At 40.3% G+C, this 26,131-nt stretch overlaps 1 long non-coding RNA gene across 4 annotated transcripts in view; it reads left to right on the top strand.

Moving 5' to 3' along the window:
• Nucleotides 1-21,422, top strand: part of LOC122556701 — a 170,922-nt gene extending 149,500 nt beyond the window's left edge. For all 4 annotated transcript variants that reach the window (XR_006313620.1, XR_006313619.1, XR_006313618.1 and 1 more), the window contains 5 exons: nucleotides 699-725; nucleotides 3,718-3,839; nucleotides 9,655-9,773; nucleotides 15,515-15,705; nucleotides 21,288-21,422. This is a non-coding gene — a long non-coding RNA (uncharacterized LOC122556701). The remainder of the gene's footprint in view (nucleotides 1-698; nucleotides 726-3,717; nucleotides 3,840-9,654; nucleotides 9,774-15,514; nucleotides 15,706-21,287) is intronic.
• The last annotated feature ends 4,709 nt before the right edge of the window (nucleotides 21,423-26,131 follow it).

Raw genomic sequence — 26,131 nt, 5'->3', positions numbered from 1 at the left:
TTTTCATTGAAATGGATCTCTATCACCCAATGAAATACTGACTTTTTATTTGCATAAAAAGAAGTGCAAATACCATACCTCAGAAAATCTCACACTATATTTTTAAACCATACATCTTTATACAAAAAGGTTTATATTTGTTTTGTCCAGGATGCATATTAATTTTGCATTTTGAACAATTTGGTCTCATACCAACAATAAGAAATAGAAGATAATGCAACAAAACAAATGAGTTGATGGGAGGCTTGTATGTCAAATAGTAAATAAGATGAGTGCTATTAAAATCATACAAAAAAGTTAATGTCAATGCTTCTACCCCTCACCTCCCTCCCATGCACAACTCATATACTTGGCCTTACTACAGAAAAAACTATTCAAAAAAATCTAACATAAAACCAAACATTAAGAGATCAAGAGTCAAAGTTTGGTGCCAATGCTTGAGAGACTACAAAGAAAAATAACGTACTATTCAATTTAAAACATATATATCTTTTTACAGAAACAGTCAAAATCTGCTTCTGCTCTGATGACCAAGGTCATGTTACATTTTGTAAGCTGACAGCACTCACAAGAAGAATCAAATGGATTAAATTCCATTAAATTAAATTCCAAAATGCTATATGTCCAAACTATCCAATGAAAGCAATTTAATAAATGGTGGACTCCTTCCAGATTAACCAATTTAATTTTCCTTTCAGATCAGACAAGAAGCTTGCTAAAAGACGGTAAGATTTCATTTATTCATTTAATTTATTATTGTCACAAGTATCGAGATACAATGAAAAATATTGTATTGCGTGCTAACCAGACCAGTGGGCGGCATGGTGGCTCAATGGTTAGTGCTGCTGTCTCACAGCACCCGTGACCCAAGTTTGTGTGGAGTTTTCACTTTCTCCCTGTGACTGCATGGGTTTCCTCTGGGTGCTCGGGTTTCCTCCCACAGTCCAAAGACATGCAGGTTAGGTAAACTGACCATGCTAAATTGCCCATTTGTTCAGGGATATGTAGGTTAAGTGAGTGGGAAATGTGGGGCTATGGGGGTGGTGTGGTGGGAGAGGGGTGGCGGTGCAGTGTTGGGTGGGATGCTGTTTTGGAGGGTCAGTGTGAACTTGATAGGCCGAATCCCTACACTTGTAGGGATTCTATGAACTCATACCTTATGTACGTACCTCAGGGTATTAGCACAGAATGCAAAATATAGTGTTACAGCTACAGAGAAGGTGCAGAGAAAGATCAATAGTATTACATGAGAGGTCTGCTCATAAGTCTGATAACAGTTGGGAAGAAGCTGTTCTTAAATCTGGTGGTAAGAATCACAAACAAGTACTTCTAGTTAGGTTTCATAAAAATGAAAAGACATTGCCACTTCTAAAAGCAAAAGCATATCAATGGCTTTAAAACTTTAGATGTGGTAGGACACTATCCACAAAGAAACGAAGGCCTTTCACCCCATTAGAAACAGACAATGGATATATATTATATTTATATACAAAGTTGAGGGCCATCACACTGCAGGACTGAGCTAAGGTAAGGAGGCAGATTTTTATTAAGTACCGCAGCTGGTGTGGGAATTGAACCCTCACCGTTGGTACAATTTTCTTGTCAACTGAGCTAATTAACAAAAACAGTACTGTGAAGACATAAAGTTTGTGCATCACATGTTTCTTTCTGTCACTGCCACGACATCTCACTCCCACTCACAAAACAAAGAAAGTTTGAAATATAACCAAAATGTTCGATCTTTGTTCTAGTAGCAGTTGATAATTCCTCACTCTTATGATTCAGGTTTCTCTAGGCAACAAAAACATGAGTTCCCAAAGACAAATCCATATTTCCAATAAAATATTTTCTGACACAAGTCTTTGTGCAAAAAAAACTGGAAAATATTTATTAGCTGGTGTGTCTATTGTCATGTCAAATACTTTAAGATTGATGAAGACAGAGCATAAGTAGTTGTCTATGTGGACTTCAGCAAAGCAATTGACAAGCTTCCACATGGTAGACTGGTTAGTAAGGCTCAAAACATGTGGTGCTGGAAAAGCACAGCCTGTCAGGCAAGGAGCAGGAGAGTCAAAGTTTTGAGCATTAGCTCTTCATCCAGTACCACATGTTTTGACTCTGATCTCCAGTATCTGCAGTCCTCACTTTCTCCTAGTTAGTAAGGTTAGAACATATGGGATCCGGGGGAGCTAGCCAATTGGATACCAAATTCCGTAGGAATCGATGTTGGGTCCACTGCTTTTGTCATGTACATAAATGATTTGGATATAAATATAGGAGGTACAGTTAGGAAATTTGCAGATGACATCAAGATGGAGTGGACAGTGAAGAAGATTATCTCTGACTAGAACAGGACCTTGATCAGATGGACCAATGGCCCAAGAAGTGGCAGATGCAATTTGATTTAGATAAATGTGAGGTTTGCATTTTGATAAGGCAAACCAGGCCAGGACTTACAGAGTTAATGGTAGGGCCCTGAGAACAAAGAGACCTGGGGTTCATACTTCCTTGAAAGTGGAGTCGCAGGTGAACAGGGTGCTGAAGAAGATGTTTGGCATGCTTGCTTTCATAGGTCATAAGACTGAATACAGGAGTTTGGATGCCATGTTGGGGTTGTACAGGATTTTTGTGAGACCATTGTTGAAATACTGCATACAATTCTGGTCACCATTCTATAGGAAGAATATTGATAAACTTGAGAAGGTGAGAAAAGATTGACAGCATGTTGCCAGGACTGGAGGGCTTGAGTTATAGGGAGAGGCTGAATAGGCTGGGGCTTTTTTTCCCTGGATCTTCAGAGAGTGAGGGGTGACCTTATAAAGGTTTATAAAATCATGAGGCACATGGATATGGTGAATAGCTGAGGTTTTTTTCTCTAGGTTGGGGAGTCCAAAACTAGAGGGTGTAGGTTTAAGGTGAGAGGGGAAAGATTTACAAAGGATCTAAGGGGTAATTTTTTACCCTTAGAAGGTGTTGCATGTCTGGAACAAGCTGCCAGAGGAAGAGTTGAAGGTGGCACAATTACAACACTTAAAAGGATATATGAATAGAAAGGATTTCGAGGAATATAGGCCAAATGATGGCAAATATGACCAGGTCAGTTTGGGATGTCTGGTTGGCGCAGATGAATTAGGCAGGAGGGTCTGTTTCTAAGACTCTATGGCTGATCATCCAACCCAGTACCTTATTGAAGGGTCACTGGACCTGAAACGTTAACTTTGATTTCTCTCCACGGATGCTGCCTGATCTGTTTAGATTTTCTGCAAATTTCTGTTTTTGTTTCAGTATCCTATTTCTGCTTTCTTCTTATACACTTTGATCCCTTTAGACCTCAGAAGTACATCTAATTCTTTCGTGAAAATAATCACTATTTTAAGCTCAACTGCTTCCTGTGACAGAGAATTACACAAGCTCACCACTATCTGGGTGAAGAAATGTTGCCTCATCTTAATCCTAAATGGCATGTCCCCTATTTCTCAGCTGTGATACCTGGTTCTGAACTGCCTCATAATTGAGAATGCCCTTCATAATGTGAAAAATATTAAAATGTATTTAAAACATTTGTCAGAAGCAGAATTTCCAATTGAAAAGAATCTTTCTAGGATTCATTTGGTGTTTTACCCACATATTGCTGCAGTGTTGTTATGGTCAGGTCAAAATATGAAATAGTCAATATAACTACAATATCTGCTTCTTTCTCCATTGAATCTTTGAAAGATAGTGTCACCATTAGGAATAACTATCAAAAGCTTGGGGCTTACCATAGACCAGAAGCTGAACTGGACCAGCCAAACAGATATTACACGTAGAGGAGGAGGTCAAAAGTTGAGAATTCTGCAGTAAGTAACTCACCTTCTATCTACCCAGTATCTGCCTATCATTTACAAGACACAAGTCATGAAGTGAAATGGAATACTTCCCACTTTGCCTGGATTAGCACACTTCCAACAACACTCAACACCAACCAAGACAAAACAGCCCAAATGATTGGTACCCTATTGACCAACTTTAACAGTTCCCCCCTCCAGCCTCTTCACTATGCACAGTGGCAGCAGTACATAACATCTACAAGATGCACTGCAGCAACTCATCATGACTCCTTTTCCCCATAACTTTTTACCTCCTCAGGGGACAACGACAGCAAATGTATCAAAGCACCAAGTTCCCCTCCAAGGCACTCACCATTCTGACACAGAATTATATTTCTGTTCCTTTGCTACAGCTGAGTTGAAATCCTAGAATTCCCATCCTAACAACACCATGGGTATACCTGCACCCCAAAATATTGGCACAGTTTAAAAAAGGTAGCTCAATACCCCATTCTCAAAGGCAATTAGTGATGAGCAATAAAAGCTGACCTAGCCAGCAAGGGCCACATCCAATGAATAAATGAAAAATTGTATGCTTCAGGACAATTTTATTTAATTTAAACAATGAACAACAACTATTCTACCATTGCTACCACCAAATTATGTTGTCCAAACCACTGGTGGATAGTCAATTGGGTGGTTTGCTGCCACCAATCCTCCTTTCTTTGCAGAATCTAAAGGCCTATCTAATTATCAGTGATAGAGGATAGAAGACTAAAAAGTCTTAACAAGAAATGGCACTGGTTTACATAACAAAGTATCGTTTTATTGCATTATAGTAATAGATATAACAGAAATAACTAGTTAAGATAATTATGACTATCAGAAGCCATGTATGTCACATCTGTCTCTGTCAAGACCTTGTGTAATATAACCTGTTTCTCCACCCCAAAACTGGGTGACATCAGATTTGGAGGAGCCAATCCAACTTCAACATTGACTCCTTCTGAACCATTACCTTATACAAGCGGAATCTCCCTGACACAAACACAAAAGTTGACCTCCTATGGTATTGAACAAGTGCTTAGAACCAAAACAATTTACACTGCAGGTGAAAACCAGCCCAATATCTGCACTTTGGCTTTTTTGCTAGAACCAATCAAAACTAAAAACTAGTTATAAGTTGTTTCTTTTCAACCTTTTGATACATGTTAATAAAAATGATAGAATGTAACCCAGTTTCCACATGAGATTACATAGTGAGAGGTTATATTTATGGACAGAGATAAATCATTGTCGAAAAGTGTGGCACTGGAAAAGCACAGCAGGTCAGGCAGCATCTGAGGAGCGGGAGAGTTGATGTTTCAGGCTAAAGCCCATCATCAGGAATGTCATTGAAACATTGACTCTCCTCCTCTTCAGATGTTGGCTGACCTACTGTGCTTTTTCCAGTGCCACACTTTCCGACTCTGACTCTCCAGCATCTGCAGTCCACACTTTCTCCTAGATATAAATCATTGTTGAAATATTTATAAATTAGTATTTTGCTGTGGGATGTAATATCATTCTGATAGGCTGATGCAGCTACTTAAAGATTTTAATTTTATGAATGCGTTGAAGGAATTACAACAGTACAGAGATGGTAAGAAATGTGTTTACCTTACAATGTGCTAAGATTAGTGATTAATGAGTAGGTCAATTTGAAGTGGTTGACATTACTCCTAGTTGAAAAGCTATTCAGTTTCAGATCAAAATTACTATTTAAGTAAATCCTCTTGCACTTCAGTTAATCTTCCTTCTTATCAGAATAAAACTCTCAGTTTTACATTAACTCTTCATCTTTCAAAAATGTTTAGGGGTTGTGGTTCTGTTCGCCGAGCTGGGAATTTGTGTTGCAGCTCGGCGAACAGAACCACAACAACGAGCACCCAAGCTACAAATCTTCTCACAAACTTTGAATGTTTAGGGGTTTATAAACATAATTAATTCCAGTTTGCTTCAAAACCATGCTGTAGAAATTCAAAAATAAAATATCTTAAAAACAAAATCAATCTATTTCAAGGGTAAACTTGGTGATTGTGATATAAACTGTATGATCAGTGCAGATTTTTACTATCAGTTATTTTAAATTTAAGTTAGTGATATATGAGCTGACTGTGTGCCTGAGGTCAATTAGTAACTTGCAAGCATTCCTGTCACCATCGTGATTTCTTTTTAAGATAGTATCGAAGAGCTATTTTTACAGTATGAATGGATTTTTGTTACAAATTAGCGAAGTAAAACATAATGCTTTGATGTCTGTTAGAAATTTCTTGACATTTGTTATAAGTTTAGGAAAAACACCAAGAGCTTAGAGGGTGAGATTTATTTTTGGGTTACTTAGGTTTGGGCAGTTCTTTGAAGTCTTTGGATGAAGGGAGTTGTATAGAGCAGTGCTCCTAAGACGTAAAAAATATTGCATAAATTACCTTAAAGCAAGGAGTTGTGATAGTCCCCAATGAGATGCAATTGGATAAAATCTTGAAACGGTTACTTGAAGCTTTATGCTCAGATAGATGATGTCTCCAGAAGGGAACTATCAGCATTTACAGGCTAGGAGTTAAAGTCACAGTAACCTGAAGCCTGTTGAAGTTATGAAAAATACTTTCCAGTACTTTGAGACTGTCCCTGACTCCAATGACTCCTGAAAGGTCACCACCAATGCCTCTACAATCTCCTCAGCTCTCTCCTTCAGAAGTCTGGGGTGTAGTATATCTGGTCTGGGTGATTTATCCACCTTGAGACCTTTCAGCATCCCCTGCACATTCTCCCCAGTGATGGTCACTACACATACCTCTGCTCTCTGACTCCCTTGAAGTTCTGATATGCAACTAGTATCTTCCATTAACCCACCTTCCGATCCTAGTGGGCTCAAGGATAATTGATTCTAAGTGATTAGTTTACAAGCCAAATTGACTTCTTACTATTTATGGCTGAGGTTCCTGTGTTTGCCCATTCATCACATCCCCTGAATGAAGGACAGTGTTCCAACCACCAGCAGTTGGTCATGCAGTTTCCTGTGTGATCCTCCAAGCACACCCATTATCCTGCCTAGTCCACCTGACCCCAATAAATTAGGCTTTCCTAATTCAAGCAAATTCAATAAAATATTACTGACTATGTAGGTGCATTTGAGAGGGGAGAAGAATTAATAAGGTTGGCTTGCATGCAGGACAATATTAAACAAAGACGTATATACAACAAAAATATATACTTTCTCCTATACTATAAACTCAGTATAGAACACTTCCCCTTGCCAGAAAGTACTGAGCAAGTAATGACAAGGTGATGGAAACACATCTGGTCAGCTATCCATTCCCATCTCTCACTTTTCCAGGTGGTTTTCAATGCAAGTCATAAATTCTAGAGCATAACTGAAGTGACAGCTTAATTCATGTGCTTAGCACCTTGTATGTCAACTCAGAGTTTCACACTCATAATGTTCATGCTGGGGATTGCTATTTGCAGACAAGGCAACATCTGCCCTCAACAACTATGTTTTTCAGTTCTAAGTTGCTCCAGGGGAAATCTGCAGCATCAGTCAATCAGCTGGACACAGATAAATCAAGACAGCCTTTGATTCGTTGCTCACCAGAGCAAACATCTTATTTCATTTTACTTGATCATAGAACCCATTATTGGCATCTTGAAATAGCACTTCAAATATCAGGAGAGATATAGAACACTTCCATCTTGATCTCCAAAATTATTACAGTCAGCTTCAAGCTCCAAAGTTTCACCATCAAAAGAAGTCTAGCCATGGAAGAAGTGGAGAATGATGCCCATCTGCAGGCAATATATTGAATGACATTGACAAGAAACACGGAACTCCTTTGCAATCAGGAAAAATATTATGGCCAGTTATTATTACTACAGCTGAGTCATATGATTTGTTGCACTGCTAAAGCTTCTGACCCAAAGAGGGCCATTGCCTCCCACATGCCTGTCTGCTGCTCCTGCTCTTCTCTGTGCATGTGGATGAAGTCTTTGTTTGCTGACACCATAGGGTCCTCTCCTTCTGGGGCTGAGCAGGAGCCTGATCTCCGACAATCATCCAGGTGCCAGCAGCCTGGGCAATTTCCTCCTTAGCCAGCTGCAGAGCTGTTGCAGTGAGGTATTCACCAGCTTATGTTCTTTTCTGTATGCTTAACATTACCTCAGAGATGTCAGTATCTGAGCTGTTGGGGAATGCAGGAGGGAATCTTGATGATGCTTCTTCTGAGGTCTCAGTAATGCAGGCCTCAGAGGTTCAGGATTGTACTTCTAGGGGAGCCAGGCTTTGTTCTGCAGATGTCATAGAGACACTGATAATACCAGCAAGTCGTATCGAGAGAGATGGGTTGTGGCCAGTGGATGGGAAGTGGTGTGCAATGATAGACACTGACAGTGCAGTTATGGAAGAGTGGCAGTAACATACAGATTGATGCATATATGGTGGGACATAAATGCTTTTACATCCCATTAGGACCAGTCCTGGTCTTCTCCTACACTTGGGCTCATTTTGCCAATACCAAAAACAGGGAGAATAAGTGAGATAACAGCGGATTCCACATATGATAATGTTTTTTGTGTATGGGAAGAGTTGGTGAAGTATTTGGAGGGACTGAGAAGGCAGTGTAGAGTTAGTGATGTGGGAGGTTTTGTGGGATCATGTAGGTAAATATTGATACAAGCTTGCTAAGATACAGCTAGAAAACCCATTAAGCTTCACAGAGAATAACCCACTGAGGAATTCAACACAACTCCAAGAGAGTTATAAAAACATAAGGTTCAGCCCTCAGTTCTTGAAAATCACCTTGCCTGCAAATTAGGTACCTGTCCCATTAACCAAAGCTAGTACAGAGCCAATCTTGCATCTGAACACTTGAATGTTTTTTGAATGAAGTGCAAATGAACTAAATGTTTCTGTGTGACACAAACTTCAAAAACTGGGCATTATATCAACCAGTAGAGCCATGTGAAAAAATAATGGCAGGAATTCTATTGCTTTTTAAGCCAACTGGGTAAGCCTGCATGAGCAGCCTTGTAATGTTCCAGCATATAATGGACATGCTATTAATATTTTATGTTTCAAATACTGAACAGAGCCTGCAAAAGATGGTTCCTGAATGTCCCTAGACTTCTTTTGTGGGTTGAAGCAACAGAATTATCACACAAGGGAACAAAAGGAACATTCCAGACTATTGTTTCATCAATGCTTTTTTGTAGAACTAACTCAAAGACAATGTTGAATTGAATGGACTATTAACCACAATGGCATTACAAACACACCCTCAAAATGTCAAATTATAGATCACACTTTGGTTGGAAAAAAGACTTTGAATTTATGACAGTCACGTGTTGAGAAAGCCATTTTTTTGTCTGGATTATAAGAATAACAAGAAGCTGTTCTGCAGATAGAGTTCTAAGAAAAGCCATCACATCAGCTGCAAATCATGCTAACAATCCAGATCATAAACAGCAACACCTTGAAAGGGAGAAATCTTAAACAGTATTCTCTAACATCATATTCACCTGAGAACCAGTCTCTGAGATATTCAAATACTTTCACATCTGACTGAGATTCATTTGTTTCTCCAGACTTTTATCTCCAACTGCAAAGTTTTACCTTCATCTAAGAAACTACAGGTCTGTCACAACGGAGACTGAGATAGTTTTAAGTTGTAACCATATTGTTTCATATTCATCTGTACCTAATCTTTGTGTGGATGCAAGTAAGATATTCACCTAAAACTTCTGATATAGAATGGAGTCCTTATTTCCAACCCAGATCAGACTAACAATTGCCCTCTTATCTTTGGTATAGTTTTACAAACAAACTTCCAGGCAAGGAGATTTCCCAGCTGAAGAAGCATTGACAAGCCCAGTATCTGTGCAGGCAATGGCAGGTTGAATTGGCACTAAAACATTATCTCGTTTTCAGCGGTAAGTGTCATATTCTGTGGTATAAGGGTCCTGCAGTTTCTTTGACAGATATGGAGAGAAGATAAATGTGTAAACATGTGAAGTAAATGAAGTATAAGAGTGGCATATGGATGTACATGTCAGTGAGTGGGTGTCAGATGAGGAATCGGAGTGAACATATCTATAGAGCCCAGTTAGGATGTTTGTGTTAGCTATGGATGTGTCACACAAAAGGCAGATGCTGAGTCTGGAAGTTGGGGAGAAAGGGAGTCAGTGAGTGTTGAAAGTTAGGTCAGTGAATCAAGAAGGATGGGATCCATGGGGGTGGTCAGCTTGGGGGTGTTAAGCCTGGGAGGGGTGTCCATGGGTAGTAATTGGGGAGGCCAGAGTTGCAGAGGGAATCAGAGATCCGTGAGGTCTGAAGTAGTTAAAGATTGGGGGGGTGTGGCTGTTGGATCCAAAGGGTCAGTGGAGAGTCAGAAGGCAGTCATTGATCAGATCATGGTAGGAATGGATCTGGTGGTGTCAGGTGTCAAAACCAGGTTGACAGAGTAGTCATAGACTCATTAGCAAGTCAAAAGGTTCAGTTTTATAGTAGCTAGGAGTTAGATTTGGTTTTATTTCCACTAGTTTTTCCTACTTTAAGTTTAGCTCAGATGGTTAAAGACACTGGTTAATTGGACATTGGAAATTTAACTTCCCTGGCAATTCCATACAACTTTCTTATAGTCTCAGCATGAAACTCCTATCCACACTGCTGCAATGATTATCTTGGTATGGCGGCATGGTGGCACAGTGCTTCAATTCCCGCCTCAGGCTACTGTCTGTGGAGTTTGCACATTCTCCCCGTGTCTGCGTGGGTTTCCTCCGGGTGCTCCGGTTTCCTCCCACAGTCCAAAGATGTGCAGGTCAGGTGAATTGGCCGCGCTAAATTGCCCATAGTGTTAGGTGAAGGGGTAAATGTAGGGGAATGGGTGGGTTGTGCTTTGGCGGGTCAGTGTGGACTTGTTGGGCCGAAGGGCCTGTTTCCACACTGTAAGTAATCTAATCTAATCTTCCCATCAGAAGATCTGGATCAATGAGTCTAAACATCTGGGGCAAGTACGTGCTAATAGATAACATTCTTTATTTTAAAAGCCCGCATGAATGATGTAATCAGAACACTTACTCTGAGGGTAAAAAAGTTCACACCACTTGCACACAAACATACTGATTTCAGGCAATAAGAAGGAGCTTCTAAATTCTGAGAATGAAAGCCTCTTGGAAGATGGTGCATTGTGCGCGTACATCTGAGGATACTCGGTGCTCTGCACATCTCCTGCAGAGCAATGGGCTACCATCTCCAGTGGCACAATGGATCTGATATCTTTGCACACTCAATCTAATAATGTCGATATTTTTCCGCTTCCTTCAATGATTAGCTTTTACAGTCAAAGACCAGTCAACTAAAACATGTGTGATTAAACCTGATCGAGGCAGCACAACCCATTTGTCTGGCTTTTGTGTCATGAATTGTAATAAAAACATTAAAAATTTCAAAAACAAGTTACAGTTACAGCCAATTTAAGCTGGTTCTAATAAGTGGAAAAATGTTCGCTGAAAGCAAGTAGCAAATAGTGAGGTTTGAATTGTTTAGTTCACTGTGAGTAGTCATTTGTCTGGTCTAAGCAAACAGGAATTAATGACATGAAACCTCATGCTGAGCTGCATAAAAATGAGCTATTACATTTTACACCTTTCAGTTGAGAGAAATGAAAGGGTTCATCCACTTTTCATGCTCCAATTAAAATAGTTGGAAATCCATTGTTGTTGGCATAAATATAAATAGAATCTCATTTAATTTATTCTTAAATAGAAATTGAATGATGCGCAAGCTTATCTTTACATTTCATTTAATTCCATGGCATCCTTACCGTTACATACATTTGTATACAGCTAGTCAGTTTGTAGCTGAGATTCATTTTTGAACACACAAATATAAAAGCACAAACTCATTGAGTTAGTTCAGCAATTAATCATTCATAGACAGAAAAATCATTTTATTTGGTAATTTTCACTTTACTTATCCTCCCCTCCCGAATCTTATCTATTTTTATATCACAGTTCATTTTGTGTGTCATTTTGAACAAATATAATGAACTGAAATTTACTAGAAATCAGCTAATGTCAATTTTTGTCAAGTTTCATGGAGGGCTTCTCTCCGTGAGGTCATGTGAGCATCCCAAACTCGTTTCATTGCCTAAACGCCATTTCCCTATGGCATGGTCTGCATAATATTCTGCCACTCACTACATGCAGGACTATTGGTCACAGCCAGGACCTTAAGGGATTTCTGTCATCACAGGGTTGCGGCAGTCACTGCCCAAGTAGGATGCTCAGAGATGTTGGTGTCTGGTGTCCAGGGTGCAGGCCCAGAGAAGCAAGCAGCAGAAATTGCCAGGCTGCAACTTTGGCTTTCATCTCATCAATTGTAGCCTTCCAGTTTCTATCTAGAATAGGAAACTGCACAGCAATGAGGTGGAATGAGTTGTTAATGTATGCTGATGCATGCAAATAGGCCTCTTACTGCTCATTAGTGAGAGTCCCAACTTACCATTCCACACTTGTTTGGAAAATTGGATTTTTTGCTCCCAGTGTCAGGAATCTCCTTACTGTTGATCTCACGTCAATCTCCAAACTTTCTCACCAATGCCATGCCATTAAATGGCTGGGAAGATTCCATCCTATAAATTCAGAATGCTCAAGCAGTGTGACAAAGAACTTCTAGCCTTTGAATTGAACAAGAATTAGAGATTTAGACAGGACACTTTATCCTAGTATGCACAGCAACCAGCAAACCTGGTGAGCTAGAAGCAGAAACCTTGCAAATTAAGCACTAGGATTTTCTTTCGAGAACTGGGGTACCAGGATGAATCCCGACTGCTTCAAATACATTTCTGTCATTCTACACAAATTGTTTGATTGCTGACATTTTGAGTTCAGACTGCCTAATCTTCACAGGCTGAAAACTGTCAAAATGCCTCGGAAGTTCATTTCAGACAACCAATGAAATGTAAATAGAACAGGCCTCTCACTCCCAACATACACTAAGGTCACGCTGTTAAAGCAACCAGCCAGTACACTGTGGGCAAATGTCTTTTTTCAAACATACCTCAATTCATAATTTAAAAACTCAGAAGTTACAAGCATTATTCTTTCTAGCTACATATTACAAAAGTTACCCAGTGTCAGCAGTCAACAATGAAAACCATCAACTGTGTAATGGTTCTAGTCTGCCCAAAATTCATTGGTATTGGCCAATACACTGGCCATATAATTTTTAAATTAATTAGGTAGTATAAAGGTATACATGAATGTTGTCATTAGCTGTTTGTCTAGTGTTTGCTTGTACCTAAAGTATTATTCTTATCTGAGGAATGTTGTACATTTAATGAGTGCTGTTGTCATGGTAACTGTTGTTGTTGATGTCTTTGTGTTATTGGGAATGGTCAGTCTGTGGGATTGTTGGTTATTTGGTGCATTGAGCGGATGGTGAAATACCATCTTCCTGATTAGCTGCCTTCGGTGAGGGACACCTTTTCTAGTTGTATGTATGTTCTGTAGTTGCAACTATATACTTGATACTTCATATTCACTGCATACAATCTATTTGGCAACTAATGTATTCAGGTCCCAAGTTGCCATGTGGCCTGACTTTTTGAGAATTTGCTTTCTGACAAGGTTTCCAATGCGTAGCCTTGGCAATAATTTAGCAGTTCCATCAAAATGAAATTAAGCTTTATTTCATTTCACCTTGATTTTGTCACACATACTTGTCACTACTTCTGGCATCAAGTGTTTTTTTTCACAATTGGGAGTGGCATTTGAGTGTAGTGTGACATTAGTCTACAGATTGGACTATTTCAGCTAGGATTACTGATGGGGGATTTGTTCATATTTGTTATGATTGCCTTCCTGGCCTTCACTGCTCCTCAGCCTTTCCACTTGACTGGGGAACAGTGTAGGAGATGACACATAGTGTTTAGATTAGATTTGATTAGATTCCCTACAGTATGGAAACAGGTCCTTCAGCACAACATTCCACACGACGCTCCAAAGAGTAACCCACCCAGACCCATTCCCATTCCCCTATCCTATATTTACCCCTGACTAATGCACCTAACATTACGGGCAATTTAGCATGGCTAATTCACCCGACCTGCATATCTTTGGACTGTGGGAGGAAACCAGAGTACCTGGAGGAAACCCACGCAGACACGGGGAGAACATGCAAACTCCACACAGTCACTCGAGGCTGTAATCAAACCCGGGTCCCCGGGCAGCAGCGCTAACCACTGAGCCACCGTGCCACCCCTTAACAGGCAATTTGACCCAATAAGTCCACACGGACCCTCTGAAGAGTAATCCACACTGATCCATTCCCCTACCCTATATTTACCCCTGACTAATGCACCTAGCACAATGGGCAATTTAGTATGGCCAATTTACCTGGCCCTACACATCTTTAGATTGTGGGAGAAATCCTTCGCAGACATGGGGAGAATGTACAAACTCCACACAGACGGTCGCCCGAGGCTGGAATTGAACCCAGGTCGTGGGGGCTGTGAGGCAGAAGTGCTAACCACTGAGCCGCCGTGCCAAATACATATCGTAGAATCCCTACAGTGTGGAAACAGGCCCTTCAGCCCCAACATTTCCACACCGACCCTCCGAAGATTATCCCACCCAAACCCATTCCCCTACCCAATTATTGACTAATACACCTAACCTACATATCCCTGAACATTAATTTCCCAATCGCTTGTGAAACACCTGAATTCTTCACTCATGATTTGAAAGCCATTGTCACTCGTCACAAAATTGTGCAGTCACAAACACTAAAGTGTGCCTTCAAGCTTTTTACAATCTCACTGGCAGTCAATGACAACAGCTGATCTAAGTCCCAATAGTCTGAATAGTAGTTGAAGTTATCAAGTTCCTGTGAGAGTGAAGAAACCAGCTCCAAGAACCATCCATAATCTGGGATGTCATGAATCATAAGCAGCTCTGTAGGTTATTTGGCCTGGAATTTGTTACAAACACAGAACTGGCTGATGTCATCCTGGATTTCATTCCTTATATTTGGCTAGTAAAGTACTTCCTTGCCATCTTCAGACTAGACTCAGTTCATTGATGGCATGCATGGATGCACCCCAGCATTTTTTTTCTCATCTTCGCATAGAATCATAGAATCCCCACAGTGTGGAAGCAGGTCATTTAGCCCAGCAAGTCTACCCCTATCCCCCCCCCATCCTATAATCCACATTTCAGATGGCTAATACATCCAGCCAAAAACACCTCTCGACACAACTGGCAATTTAGCATGGCCAATCCACCTAACCTGCCCATTTTTGGACTGTACTAGTAAACCGGAGCAAACCTACGCAGATACCCGGAGAGCATGCAAACTCCACAGAGAGAGTCACCTGAGGTTGGAATCCAACCTGGGTCGCTAGCACTACAAGACAGCAGTGCTAACCACTGAGCCACTATGCCATCCCAAGTACTGTCTCACTGGCATAAAACTGCAAAGTGACTTCTATATTGACAATTCAGTAGTACATCAGAACTAATTTTTCATCACTGGTTGTTTGATTCTCATGCTTTTTGTTCTGCCCCCAAGGACTGCACAACTCTAGCAGCGAACTTGCTAATAAAATTGGTAGGAGTTTTACTTTCTTGATTAATTTTTTCTTCTCCTGCTGTTCTCTCTTGTCTTTCAGGCTGAACTTGAGAGCAGCTGGAACTCTCATTGGTGGATGCTGAAGTTGTCTCACACTCTCAATTAACTTTGAGATGATATTCAGCAGGAAGATTTCGAAGACCTATACAAAATCTTTGTAATGTTCATGGATCTGATGAATTATAAATGTCTTAATGGCCTGCAATATGCTGCAAATTTCTTCTGGCACATGTAAGATACAAGTTTATATTTTATAGTTACTTCAGTTGAGATGGGTGGACTTAGTGTGTGATGAGATGAATGATTAACATCTACTATTTGGAAATCCACACCTTCGTTTTTCACATTGCATTATTTTTGCAGCTGCAGTTGTTCTTTTGGGATGAATATCATTCCATTATATACCCTGAACTTCATCTTCATTTTGGGTCACCAGGTTGAGCCACTTCTCACAAATCTGAGAAGGTCATGACATTACACAAGCACTGATAGCTTGCTGACACTTCATGTTCATTCAATGTTCTCATTCACCAGATATCATTCTAGCAGGCACAAGCTGTTTACCACCTTTGGACCTTATGATGCCAACATGTTGTATGATACAAAGTTATTCATCAGTATCATCAACTGACATTGCTTCTTTCTAGCTAAACTGCTTGTGCAAAGTGACACAGCATCCTGTAGTTAGAGTATTACTTTCCCCTTGCTCAACATCCTCTCTTTTTTTCCCTGTTTGTAATAACCTCTGTGATATCTATATCCTGCTTTCTGGTCTTGATCTTTCTGCCAGCACTTCTGCAAATATTTGTTATATTTCTCCAGTATATTGTTCTCAATCAGTCTGTACTGTCACTCAGTAAAAGCCTTATTCTCCCACTAACATGCTTCAGCTGATAATTAACAACTTCAAAGTTTCTGTACACATCAATGACTTTCTGAAAAGAAACTTTCTCCTTTCTCAGCTTACAATAGGATCTTTAATCCTATCTCTGATGAGATCACCTTTCAATTGCCGTCTCAAACAAATTAAAAGCAGGAGTGTGCCACTCACACCCTTGAACCTGTTCCACCATTCAGTAAAATCCTAGCTGATCTGATTGCTCCATGGATTGTCTACCACTAGTAACCTTTCAGTTATCATATCATCATAAAGATGCACAGCATGGGAACAGACCCTTCGGTCCAACCCATCTATGTCGACCAGATATCCCAACCCAATCTGGTCCCACCTGCCAGCACCCCATCCATATCCCTCCAAACCCTTCCTATTCATATACCAATCCAAATGCCGCTTAAATGGTGCAATTGTACAAGCCTCCACCACTTCCTCTGGCAGCTCATTCCATACACCTACCATCCTCTGCGTGAAAAAGTTGCCCCTTAGGTCTATTCTTTATCTTTCCCCTCTCACACTAAACCTATGCCCTCTAGTTCTGGACTCCCCAACCCCAGGGAAAAGACTTTGTCTATTTATCCTATCCATGCCCCTCATAATTTTGTAAACCTCTATAAGGTCACCCCTCAGCCTCCGACGCTCCAGGGAAAACAGCCCCAGCCTGTTCAGCCTCTCCCTGTAGCTCAGATCCTCCAACCCTGGCAACATCCTTGCAGATCTTTTCTGAACACTTTCAAGTTTCACAACATCTTTCCAATAGGAAGGAGACCAGAATTGCATGCAATTGCCTAATACCGTCAAAATTGGCCTTTCTCCAAATTAGAACTTCAACTTTTAGATGTGGTCTATCCTTTTCCATCACTATTTTAAAATGAATAGAATTAAAGTGCTCCCCCACTGACACCTCAGTCACCTGCCCTGCCTTATTTCCCAAGAGCAGGTCAAGTTTAGGAGTGCATCTGGGAAAATTAACAAACAGTGAAATTCACAACTAATCTTGGAGGAACTGTTGGGCAAAGTTCACAGCACAGAATCAGATAAGTTAATCGTTGTTTTAAGTCTGTCCAAGAGAAAGGCTGCAGTAGTGAGTATAGTGGATTCTTTCTTGATTATATGTTTTTGGAGATAAGTCTCTTGATTAAACTTAAAATATAAGCCATAGCTATTCATTTAACCTGGGGCAGTGTTTGTAGAGGAATAAGACGGCGTTATTTTCTGGGTCTGTAGATTGTGAAGGAGCAAAAATGGCCTTTGCAGTGATATATTCAGATGTGGGAGTTTAAAGAGAGTTTAAGAGTTACTGTGGATTATATCTGCCATAAATGCTGTTGGATGCGAATCTTATCAGATCAAAAGTGGATCAGTTGGAGAGACAGATAGAAGCGATGAGTAATTTGCAACAGCAACAGTATGTGATGGATGGCAGTTATAGGAAGGGGGGGATTTCTCAGATACAGTCACATAGATGGGTTAACTCCAGGAAGGCTAAGAGAGATAGGCAGCTAGTGCAGGAGTCTTTTGTGGATATACCCATTTCAAACAGGTATGATGTTTTGGAAAATGGAGGGGGTGATGGATTCTCAGGGCAACATAGCACAAACAGCCAAGTTTCTGGTATTGAGACTGGCTCTAATGCAACGAGGAGTACGTCGGCTTCCAAGAGATCAATTGTGTTAGGGGATTCTGTAGTCAGAGGTACAGACTGACGTTGCTGTGGCCAGCAGAGAAAAAGCAGAATGGTGTGTTGTTTCCCTGGTGCCAGGATCAAGGATGTCTCAGAGAGGGTGCAGAATGGTTCTCACGTGGGAGAGGGGCCAGCAGGAGGTCATTGTCCACATTGGAACCAACGATATAGGAAGGGAAAAGTTTGAGATTCTGAAGGGAGATTAGAGAGAGTTAGGCAGAAATTTAAAAAGGAATTCCTCAAGGGTAGTAATATCTGGATTACTCCCAGTGCTACAAGCTAGTGAGGGCAGGAATAGGAGGATAGAGCAGATGAATGCATGGCTGAGGAGCTGGTGTATGGGAGAAGGATTCACATTTTTGGATCATTGGAATCTCTTTTGGGGTAGAAGTGACCTGTACAAGAAGGACGGATTGCACCTAAATTGGAAGGGGACTAATATACTGGCAGGGAAATTTGCTCGAACTGCTCAGGAGGATTTCAACTAGTAAGGTGGGGTTGTGGGGCCGAGGGAGATAGCGAGGGAAGAGATCAATCTGCGACTGGTACAGTTGAGAACAGAAGTGAATCAAACAGTCAGGGCAGGCAGGGACAAGGTAGGACTAACAAATTAAACCTCTGTCTTCTACCTTTGAGCCAGTTCTGTATCCAAATGGCTAGTTCTCCCTGTATTCCATGAGATCTAACCTTGCTAATCAGTCTCCCATGGGGAACCTTGTCGAATGCCTTACTGAAGACCATATAGATCACATCTACTCCTCTGCCCTCATCAATCTGCTTTGTTACTTCTTCAAAAAACTCAATCAAGTTTGTGAGACATGATTTCCCACACACAAAGCCATGTTGACTATCCTGAATCAGTCCTTGCCTTTCCAAATACATGTACATCCTGTCCCTCAGGATTCCCTCCAACAACTGGCCCACCACAGAGGTCAAGCTCACCGGTCTATAGTTCCCTGACTTGTCTTTACCGCCTTTCTTAAACAGTGGCACCACGTTCATTACTAATTGAAAACCTATCTATTTCTGCCTGAAAAATATTCAAGAATTTTGCTTCCAATATCTTTTGAGGAAGAGAGTTCCAAAAACTCATAATCCTTGTGGGGAAAATAAATATTCTTTACACCTGTCATAAATGAGAAACCTCTTAATTTTGAAACAGTGGCTCTGAGTTTTAGATTTGCCTACAAGAAAAATCATTTTGACATTCAAAAAGGGAGGTGATTGCCTCGTGGTATCATCACTAGACTATTAATCCAGAGAGGCAAAAGTGAGGACTGCAGGTGCTGGAAACCAGAATTTAGATCAAAGTGGTACTGGAAAAGCAGAGCAGGTCAGGCAGCATCCTGATGAAAGGCTTTTGCCCGAAACATCGATTTTCCTGCTCTTTAGATGCTGCCTGACCTGCTGTGCTTTTCCAGCACCACTCGGATCTAAACTATTAATCCAGAGACCTTGGTAATGTTCTGGATCCTGGGTTCAAATCCTGCTGTAGCAGGTGATAGAATTTGAATTCAATGAAAAAAAAATCTGGAACTAAGATTCTAATAGTGACCACAAAACCATTGCTGATTATCAGGAAAAAATATCCCATCTGGTTCACTAATGTCCTTCAGGGAAGGAAATCTGCCATCCTCACCTGCCCTGGCCTACGTGTGACTCCAGAAACACAGCGATGTGGTTGACTCTTAACTGCTGTCTGGGATGGGTAATAAATGGCCTAGCCAGTGGTGCCCACATCTTATGAATGAATGAAATCCAACTGTCAAGACCCCTCAGGATCTTATAGGTTTCAATCAAATCACCTCTTCAGATTCATGGAGTTCAGCTAGATATGTCAGTTATACCACATACTGATCAATAGTTTGCTATTTCCTCCTGAGATCTGAATTTGAACACATTAAGTCCATAAGTAACATGAATACAGGATGTAAACTATCTCTTCAAAGCATCAAATCTCTCCGTCTATGCTCTCTGTTCCCTGGTGAGATAATTGATAGAATGCAGCTTATAGGTCTCTTTTAACAGACAACAAAATTTCTCCACTTATTTGTGAAGTCTGTTATTTATTTGTATGTCTAATTCATTGCTTTAAGACTGAGTGGTAAAATTTCCTATTTCCTTCCAAAGCAACAGGCAGCGGAAAAATACATAGCCATTCTGACTCAACCAACACCTCAAAGTTACAAAGTTAATTCTTCCTAGTATTTTTTTCTTCATAACACCTGTGTCTCTTACAGATCCAAACATTCACACAATTTCAGGTTCACACTTCTGATCCCATACTTCATGTAAAGTGTTTAATGGTTGTTACAGATTAAAATGAAAGAAAGCGCTAATAGGAGAAACCACAACCACAACACTATCCCAAGCCAGCCAGTGCATTATTTACAAATAAATTTCCCAAATACTGTAGGCACAATGGTGGCTTGTTTTAGGATGTATAACTGTGGTCTAGTAGAGGTGTTTTTTATTTAAAGATTTCCATTTCATCACCACTGAGGGTGTTAAACTCAATAAGGTTGTAATACCATATTAGAGAACAAATTTATAATTTCCTCAAACATAGCACAGAGGAAATCTTTGCATATTGCTTCAAGAGTATAGAGGAAATGTTACATTGTATCACATTGCCACTGGTGGAGGCTTTTAAGCACCAGAAGGCACAGGTTTAAAATAATTGACAAAAGAGACAATGGTGATAGGGGGAAAGCTTTCTTTCGCACAGTAGATGTTTAGGATCTGTAATATACAATGTGAAAGTACAATGGGGCAGATTTAGATGAGTCATTTGAAAAGAGAATCAGATTATTATCTGAACAGGAAGAAACGCAGGGCTACAGAGATAAAGCAGAAGGCCGACTTAGATGAATTGCTCCTCAGCTGGCCAGCACAGCTAAGGTGAGCCAAACGGGCTTCGTATATGTTGTGATTATTCTATGTACCAATGTGTCAAATGAACATTGGGTCAAAAAAGTGGAAACCTTTCCCATTCTCTGTATCACCGCATCCCTAACATGAAAGTCACAGACAAAGTAACTTACAGATTAGAAGGATTCAGGTTTTCAATTGTAAAAGTAGGAACAGGTTCATCTGGATAATTCAGAATTAGACAGTGCATTCCAAATGAGGAAGGAAAAGGAAATAAATTGGCCCTGTGTTATTTGATTTTGTGCAAACACAAGAGCAGTTCCTCCAGCTCAATTTGTTACATTTTTCACGCTAATTGTGCAGAGAGCTTGAAGAATTCATCGCTTTGAAAGTTACATGAGTCAAGAAAAGACGACAATCCCAACAAATTTAGACATGCCTTGAGTGAGTTCTCTACATTTTGTACAACATTACAATATAAATATTACACAAAATATATTATATTTTATCAATTTACTCTGTCAGTTCTTTTATGTTTAACTAAGATGATGGATGCATAAAGAAAATGCTTTCAGAAAGCATTAATGTTCTGTTCATTCAATGCAGAAATCTTTTTGGGTGTATATAATGTCTTCCATATCCCCAAACTATTTATTTGTCTGCTATTTCATTAACACAATTTGGGTACTTGCATTATTTATCAAATATTGTTGTAAAATGTTGACTTGAAAATATAATATTTCTTAAGATTAATCATGGTTCAGAAGAGATTTACAAGGATGTTGCCAGAGTTGGAGGATTTGAGCTATAGGGCAAGGCTGCATAGGCTAGGGCTATTTTTCCTGGATTGTCAGAGCTGAGGGGTGACATTATAGAGGTTTATAAAATCATGAGGGACATGGATGTAGTAAATAGACAAGGTCTTTTCCCTGGGGTGGGGATGTCCAGAAATAGAGGGCATAGGTTAAGGGTGGGAGGGGAAACATTTAAAAGGGATGTAAGGGACAACTTTTTCATGCAGAGGGTGGTGCGTGTATGTATTGAGCTGCCAGAGGAAGTAATGGAGGCTGGTACAATTACAACATTTAAAAGGCAACAGGATGGGTATATGAATAGGAAGGGTTTAGAATGATATGGGCCATGCTGGCATATGGGACTAGATGAGGTTAGGATATCTGGTCACCATGGGCAAGTAGAACTGAAGGGTCTGTTTCCCTGCTGTACATCTCTAATTGTAATTCAGCTTGTATCAAAACTTTTGACACAAAGTAGTTGAAGTTAGCCAGATTTTCTGGAAGTAATGTATTTCTTAGCAGGAGTAATATCTTAATGGTAATGAGATGCTCTTGAAAAGATTCTAATTGGCATTAATGTCATTATCATTTCATTGCTAATCAGTAAAAGACTTGTTCTGCATTTATTTTATTTAGTTTTGAACCAGTCCTAGTGGTTGAAATTGTTCCTATGTTTCTCTGATTCCTAAATTGACAAAAATGTATGTATTCAGAGAGGGGTAATGCAATCTGCGCAGAATCACTTAAATCAACAAATTTCTCCCTCAAAATCTAGACCTATTGAAGTCTATCATTGCCCAATATGGACTTCAGCCTTCATCACAAGAATACGTAATGTGCGTACATTTACATGTACTGTATTACATGCATCACTGAAAACACTCTTTTAGAAGTGAGTTGCTACAATTTTGACATTAATACATTAATCTCAAAAAATTCAGCTCAATTATTTCATTTTAAGCAAATGTATCTGAATTATCCTATAAACAGGTTGTTATGGCTCAGTGATCCTATTACCACTGGAAGTTTAGATGATGGGTATGAATAACTGATAGGTGCACTTATTAACAGAGAGAACACACTGAGGAATGTTGCCAGGGTTGGAAGGTTTAAGTCATAGCAAGAGGTTGACGAGGCTGGGACTATCTTCCCTGGAGCATTGGAAACTGAGAGCTGACTTTATAGAGGTTTATAAAATCATGAGGGGTATGGATCGGGTGAACAGACAAGGTCTTTTCCCAAGGTAGGAGGGTCCAAAAACTAGAGGAAGGGCAAATTTGTAGACAACACTAAAATATTTTGACAGGTAAGTTGCAAGAGGAGTATAAACAGTTTACAAAGAGATATTCAATGGGGGAGCATTTTGAAAACAGTGATCAAAATTCTGTAAATTTTAAGATAGTTATAGATGAGAGTAATTTTTTTTGTTGTACATGGGATGTGGATGTCGCTGGCTGGCCAGCATTTATTGCCCAAACCTAAATGCCCTTGAGAAGGAAGTGATGAGCTGTCTTCTTGAAACACTGTAGTCCATATGTTGTAGGTAGACCCACAATGCCCTTAGGGAGGGAATTCCATGATTTTGACTCAGGAACAGTGAAAGAATGATGATATATTTCCAAATCAGGATGGTGAGTGACTTGGAGATTAACTTGGAGGTGGTGGTGTTCCTATATACTTATGGGCACTATCCTTAAATATGGAAGTGGTTGTGGGTTGAAAGGCACTGTCTATGAATCTTTGATGACTTTCTACAGTACATCTTGTAGATGGTACACACTGCTGATACTGACTGTTGGAAGTAGAGGGAATGGACACTGGTGGATGTGATGCCAAGCAAGTGAGCTGCTTTGTCATAGATGGTGTCAAGCTTCTTGAGCGTTGTTGGAGTTGCACCCATCCAGGCAAGTGGGGAGTATTCCATCACACTCCTGACTTATGCCTTGTGTATAGTGGACAGGTTTTGGCGAGTCTGGAGTTGAGTTACTCACCGCAGTATTCCTAATCTCCAACTTGCTGTTGGAGTCAAGAGCAATATTTGAGTTCTGATCAATGGAAGCCTCCAGGACATTGATAGCGGGGATTCTGTGATGGTAACACCATTGAATGCCAAGGTTCAATGGTTAGATTATCTCTTATTGAAGGTGGTCATTGCCTGGTATTTGTGTGGCATTAATGTTACTTGCTACTTGTCAGCCCAAGCCTAGATATTATCCCGATCATGTTGCATTTGAACATTGCCTGCTTCAGTATCTGAGGAGTCAGGAATCATGCTGAGCATGGTGCAATCATTGTCAAACATCCCTGCTTTCGACCTTATGATAGATTGATGAAGGAGCTAAAGATGTTTCGGCCTAAGACACTATCCTGAGGAACTTCTGCAAAGCTGCCCTGGACTGGGATGACTGACCTCCATCTTGCTATCTGCCAGATATGACTCCAACCAGCAGAGAGTTTGCCCGAAATCTACAGATTCCAGTTTTACTAAGGCTTCTTGATGCCACACTTGGTAACATGCAGCCTTGATGTGAAAGGCTGTTGTTCCCTTATCTCTGGAATTTAGCTCTTTTATCCATGTTTGAATGAGGTCAGGAGCTGAGTGGTCTTGGCAGAACCCAAATTGGGTGTCACTGTGCAGGTTATTGCTGAGCAGGAGTTATTTGATAACACTGCTGATGACACCTTCCTTCACTTTATCGATGATCGACGTTAGGCCAATTGAATGGTAATTGGCTGGGTTCGATTCAATCTAGCAGCTATACCCTTTAGGATCCAACCAGTTTGAACAGTAATGCGGCTGCAGGGCCACTCTTGGTGGTGGATGGAAATATTCCCCACCCAGAGTACATTTTGCAACCTTGCTACCCTCAGCGCTTCCTCCAAGTGTTATCAAACACTGTTCTCAAGTGAAAGTGCTCAGCTGAGGGAAGGCTAATTACAAGAATATTAGTCAGGAATTGGAGACTTTAGATTGGGGACAGCTGTTTGAGGGTAAACCCACATCTGACATGTGGGAGTCTTGAGTTCAGGACCAGCATGTTCCTGTGAGGATGAACGATAAGAATGGCAAGATTTGGGAACTTTGGATGACAGGAGATATTGAAAGATTATGACTCTATGACTGTATAATTAGTCAAAAAGAAAAATGAAATACGTAAGTTTAGGAAATTGAAATTAGACAGGAGTTTTGAGGAATATAAAGGAAGCAGAAAGGAAACAAGGAATTAGGATGGCAAAGAGGGTCATGAAATGTCCTTGGCAAGTAGGATTAAGGATTAGAGTTAAGGTTAAATCACTGAAGACCTGATAGAAGTATATAAAATTATGAAAGGCATGGATGGAGTAAATTGGCAGGGTCTTTTTCGCAAAGTCAAGCATTAGGAGGCATAGGTTTAAGGTGAGGGAGGGGAAATTTTAAAGGAGATGTGTATGGCAAGTTTTTTTTACACTGAGGATGGTATGTGCCTGGAACGTGCTGCCGGGGGCGGGGGGGTAGTAGATGCAGGTACAATAGCAACATTTAAGAGGCAGTTAGACAGCAGTTAGACAGACACTTGAGCAGGCAGGGTCTAGAGAGATAAAGACTATTTTCAGGCAAATTAGATTAGTTTAGAATGGTCAGTACAGATACGGTGGGCCGAGGGCCTTTTCTTGTGCTGTTTCATGTTCTATATTAATAGGTTGAGTAAGTGGACTAAAGTTGGCAAATGGAGTATAATACGGGAAAATGTGAAGGTGTTCATTTTATAAGGGAAAACAAAAAAAAAAACAGAATTATTTAAATGGAGGTTTTTGTTACTTCATTCATTCATGGGATGAAGGCATCGTTGACTAGGCAGCATTCATTGCCCATTCCTAATTGTCCAAAGGGCAGTTAAGAGTCAACCACATTGCTATGGGTCTATAGTCACATATAGGCCCGACCAGGTAAGGATGGCAGGTTCCTTCCCTAAAGGACCTTAGTGAGCCAGATGGGTTTTTCCAACAATCAACAATGCATTCATTCAACTATTAATTCCAGATATTTATTGAATTCATATTCTACCATCTGCTGTGGCAGGATTCCAACTCACTTTCCCAGAACATTATCTAGGACTCTTTAACAGTCCGGCACTAATAAAATTACGCCATTACCTCCACCTAAGGAGAAAGATGCAACACAAAGGGATTTGGGAGTACACAGAAAGCTAGCACACAGGTACAGCAGGTAATCATAAAAACAAACAGATTTTTGACCCTTATTTCAAGGTCCTTATTTCTGGAGCATAAGAGTAGAAAAGTCTTATTGTGTCTGTACATGGTGCTAGTGTGGCCACATCTGGAATATTCTGAGCAGTTTTGTTCCCCTTATTTAAGGAAAGATACTATTTCATTGGAGGCAGTTCAGAGAAAGTTCACTTGGATAATCCCTGA

This window comes from Chiloscyllium plagiosum, chromosome 14 (genome assembly GCF_004010195.1).
Source record: "Chiloscyllium plagiosum isolate BGI_BamShark_2017 chromosome 14, ASM401019v2, whole genome shotgun sequence".
NCBI classification, from domain to species: domain Eukaryota; kingdom Metazoa; phylum Chordata; class Chondrichthyes; order Orectolobiformes; family Hemiscylliidae; genus Chiloscyllium; species Chiloscyllium plagiosum.
The sequence above is the reverse complement of the archived record's forward strand: the minus strand, read 5'-3'. Positions and strand labels throughout refer to the sequence as shown.